Source organism: Hermetia illucens, chromosome 6 (assembly GCF_905115235.1).
Source record: "Hermetia illucens chromosome 6, iHerIll2.2.curated.20191125, whole genome shotgun sequence".
NCBI classification, from domain to species: domain Eukaryota; kingdom Metazoa; phylum Arthropoda; class Insecta; order Diptera; family Stratiomyidae; genus Hermetia; species Hermetia illucens.
In genome coordinates, this window is record NC_051854.1 from 14,830,373 (window position 1) to 14,835,428 (window position 5,056).

Here is a 5,056-nt window from a genome sequence, read left to right on the forward strand (position 1 = left end):
CTACTATCAAAAGCTGGAAACAAGCTTCCTATAATGGGAGGTGGTAAAACTTCAGCTTAACTGCTAAGCATACAAAACCTTTCCTGTCAAGAATTCCTGTCAGAATGTATATCTGCGTCGAACACTCGTAATACCCTCCTTGTTGGCGCTCTTCCAAAATCAATAGAGCTAAGCTGAACTCCATACACTGCCTCTTACTAATCTGAGAAGTTGTGGATGCAGAAAGATCCAGGGCAGAAGCTAACCTGCAGAAACTGCAGCCTTACCTGCTTGAAAGGACATGGCAAGTCTGTAAGTTGCGGTGACTAAAAATGTCATTTCCACTTCTGATGTTGCTCATAATCCCAAATGAGGGCAAACCGTTAACGCTTCTCACCGGACCATCGAAAGACTTGGCATCATGTGCAAGTTCTTCCGTCAGGCGGTATATGATGCCAGTGCAATAATAAATCAGTTCCCTTTTGTCCTACCCTATGCTACATTTTAGTGTCAGGGATTTTCTACGGTACCACAAATTTGTCATGTTCGGCAATAGAAACCTTCAGTTCCTTATGTTCTCCTTTCCTTCAACTCCAGTCAAAATTCTAACGATGTAAGTAAGACGTTCTGGGTCTGACCGAAGTAAGATGATGGAACTCTGGAGACTCTGGTACGCTCCCCGTTACCACAATGTGCTTTTGTACTCTGGAAAGTCAAATAGTAACAGACTGACGAACACAGCCACATCATCCGCATAACTTTGAACGTGTGCTGGTAGATTTTGTGGTTTACATAGTAGTAAGTCAATCAACATACTCCACAGAGGGATTTTTGGGGGCAGCCTTTCATCGCGTCCGTTGCTCGGTACCGATCAACACCCACTTCAGCATGCAGCAATCATAGCAAAGATGCTCTTAATTCTCATCATGCTCTCTGACAGCAGTACAAAAAATTTGAAAAGACGCATAGTCTAAAGCCCCTTCAATGTCCACGAAAGACCCCGTCGTATATTCACCTTTTATAATTGCATCGTGTACTTTTGAAACCAAAGGAGGAAGAGGAGACTCACAGGACTTTCCATGTTGAGAAGCATGCTGGTTTTAATTTATCATCTTTTAGCAAAAGTGATCTTCAGCCAGCCTCTCAGACATTTCACCAGAATGATGTTAAACTAATTTGTCCAACATTTTGTGAAATCGAATAGCCACATTTCTCAGGTATAAAGACGGACTTAATTTTCTGCCAAGAGTTAGGCTCATAAACAGTTTTTTAGAAGGCGCTCTACACGCTCTGTACACTCTTTCAGCATTGCTGAATAGATGCCATTCATGCCAGATACTTCAACGTGCTTAGAGAACATTATATATTTTGTTATTAGTACCCGCCGTTCTCGCAGGGTCCTGATTCTCCTTCCGGTTTGAACGGTTAGAGGAAATCGCCGTCCGCGCATTTCTGTCATCTGTTCTCCCGGAAGGTGTACTTCCAGGAGAGTCTATGCAGACTTAACTCCGGAGAGGGCCCAACTTGGTCGATTCATCCTTTCTAAGGACTCTACACAGCCTTGACCTCTAACAGTATGGTCTAGGGAAGTATCTTTCCGAGCATTTTATTAGCCTCTTATATTCATGCCATGAGTTACAAAAGTTTTACCAGTTTTCACTTCTATTGCAAGCAAGTACAATTCGGACGTCATCTGGTTTATTTTGCGAGTTTTTGCAGCTCACGATTCCATCGGGAAATCATTTGCGTCGGAAAAAAAGGATAGGCTTCTTTAAGTGACCCTAAAAGTGAATAATTCAGGGTTTGTAGTTGATCTTCTATCACCAAGTGAGTCCTTAGTCGCCTAAACTTTGTCCAATCTATTTTTTAGGATTCCGTCTTTACTTCCTTACAATCCATTCGCCTGCAATAGTTAGACTAAATTCAAAGTAACGGTGATATGAACGACAGTCTCTAGTCAAATCTAACAATTTTGAAGTGCAGATTATCATGTCAATTACTGAGCTTCTTCTTGGTCCCACGATCAAGGGTGCACCCAATGTTTTCGGTCATTAGACCAGCAGAAATGATAAAATCTTTTTTTTTGTGCGTACACGGAGGTGGAAAATCTTAGAAAGACACGTCCGCCGCAGCTCCGCCGCCCGAACGGCGGAACTACAGGGATTCACACGCGTGTGGGATTCACACCCACTAAAAACCACCCCCGGTCTCTCCAGCCCCAGCCCCGCGGGACCACCATTGAGGTATTACTTCGCGGGGTAGGTTTTCTCTTAGGCACTCATCCTTCTCCTATTCGCGGCTTTCCTCCTTCTTTGTTCCTTCAGCAACTCCTCCTACATTTGGATGATTGCGGAGCTAACCGCAAGCCACTTCTCCTCGGACTCCAGCATCTCAGTAACCAAGCTCTCCGGGGTCCCGCTCTTGCCCAGCATCTGGTTTAAGCTCCTTCTCTCCATCGCAAATCGTGGGCAGTGAAACATCACATGCTCTTGATCCGCCGATATGCCATTGCATCTGGGACAGTTCGGAGAATCATCCAACCCAAAGCGGTGCAGATACTGCCTATAGCAACCACCGTGTCCCATGAGGAACTGGGTAATGTGGTAGTTGGTCTCCCCATGTTTTCGCTCAAGCCACACCCTAATGTTGGGAATGAGCCTGTGCGTCCACCGACCTTTCGTAGACTCGTCCCATCTGCGTTGCCACAGATCAAGCGACTCTGACCTTGCCGCATTTCTACGCTATGCATGCCCCTCCATATGTCTTGCATTGTACAGGACACTCATTTCTTTGGCCAGAATGTCAACCGGGATCATGCCTGCCACCACCAATACTGCCTCATCTGATGTGGTTCTAAAAGCACTGCAAACCCTCAAAGCCATCCGCCGGTAAACCGAGTTCACCTGCTTCCGTATCTGAGAGTTTGCCCACACAGGCGACGAGTAGAGCAGGGTGGAGCGCACCACTCCGGCTAGCACCAACCTCCGGCAATTATTCGGTCCACCAATATTTGGCAACATTTTTGCAAGTGCCGTGGTGGCACTGGCTGCCTTTTGGCATGCATACTCTAGGTGTTCCCTAAAATTCAACTTGGTGTCAATTATTACTCCCAGGTATTTGATAGCCAGCTTTGATACGACCATGTGTCCACCGACCTCCACTTTTACAGTGTTATTTTTCCTGCGTTTCGTTATTAAGACCGCTTCCGTTTTCGCGTCCGCCAAGGTCAGCCCGGCCTTTTCTAGCCAGGACTTTACTGCTCTCACTGTTTTCGTTGCGTAAACCTCTACATCTTCTTGGTGTTTTGCTGGAACAACCACAGCTAGGTCAACAGCAAAGCCGACAATCGTAGTCCCCTCTGGGACGGGAAGAGCAAGCACCCCATTATACATGATATTCCACAACAGGGGACCAAGTACCGATCCCTGTGGTTCCCCGGCTGTGACAATGTACTCTTTGGGGCCCTCATCCGTCCCGTACCAGAGAGTCCTCTCTGAGAGGTAGTTTTCCACAAAATTCGCTAAATATCCGGGGACACCTATGTCAGCCAACTCCCCTTTGATTCTATTCCAGTTGGCCGAGGCCTAGTCTTCACTGCCAGTTTCAAAGCTCTCGACCGTCGCCACCGGGTTTTCCCCTGAGCCTCTGGCAAAGCCTCCTTGCCCGAAAACATACGGCTCGCAAACTTGCGATTTCGTTGTTCCACCAGTAGTTGCGTTGCCTACTGGGGAGCAATCGCCTTCTGGGCATAGTAGCATCGCCTGCTTCCGTCACTCATCGAGTGATCTGGGTGGCTTTCTCTCCGGCCGTACCATTCAGAGATATGTCAGATTTGAGCACCGCGGAAAACGTGTCACCCTCGAAAGCTTTCACTGTCCAGCCAAGCATACCACTCGGCATTCTGCGAAAACTCTTTTTCGAGCTCGATCCGCCCTTGATCTCTATGCAGATTGCTTGGTGGTCGCTGTGAGTATGGTCCTCACTGACATGCCAAGCGATTCTACTGGCTAAAGTGGCACTCACGTATGTCAGGTCCACTATAGACTCCAGGCCCCTTCCCCGGAAAGTGTGCGAAGACCCAACATTCGCCAGTACCACGTCCAGCTCCGCGAATGCTTCGAGGAGAACACGTCCCCTCACATTAGTTACCCGGCTGCCCCATTCAAGAGCCCACGCATTGAAATCGCCTCCTATTATGATCGGCCAACGTCCTCTTGCATCCAAAACAAGAGCAGCAAGCATCCGCTCATACTCGACGAGTGTAGCGCTGGGTGGAGCATAGCAGCTGTAGATGTGGATGCCCTTCACCTTCGCTCTGATGAAGCCCTCCTCCGGGTGCTCCATTATTTCCTGGAAGGCTTGTTCTCCACAAGTCCACAGCGCTGCTTGGCCCGTTTGGTCTTTGACCCAAACGCTACCACCGCGGTTTCGGTATGGTTCACTTAGTATGGCCACATCGATGTTTTTCTCGCGAATGTTTTGCGCGAGTAGATCCTGCGCCGCCTCGCAGTGGTTGAGGTTGATTTGTATCAACCTCATCTGCGATTTGTGCTAAGGGCTCTCCTGTATTCCGGGCACCTACTGCTGCAGATTTGTGTCAGCTCCGCAGTCCTTGCTGATATGGCCTTCCACTCCGCATCTCCTGCACTGCTTTGACCTGTCATTTGGGTTAGTGCATGCCTTCGCAATGTGACCAAAGCCAAGGCATCTAAAGCACCGTTTTAACGCCACCTGTTCCCTAAGGCGACACATAACCCAGCCTATTCTCACTCTCCCTGCTGCTAACAGTTTGAGTGCGTTTTCCACTGGTAGGCTGATGATGGCGGTTTGTGTTCCCCCATAGGCTTTCCTTAGCGTTTTCACCACTGACTCATGTAGTCCGGCAAGATCGAACTGTTTCTTCAACGCTTCGCGAACCTCCTCCTTCGTCGTGATTTCATCTATATCTTTGCAGATTATAGTGATCTCCGGCCTGCTAGCTCTTATGTCGACTTCCTGCCCTAAAGTCTTCCCGATTTGGCTTAAGAATTTGTCCGCGGTTACATCCTTTGATTTCTTAAGTTCCAACATAAGATCT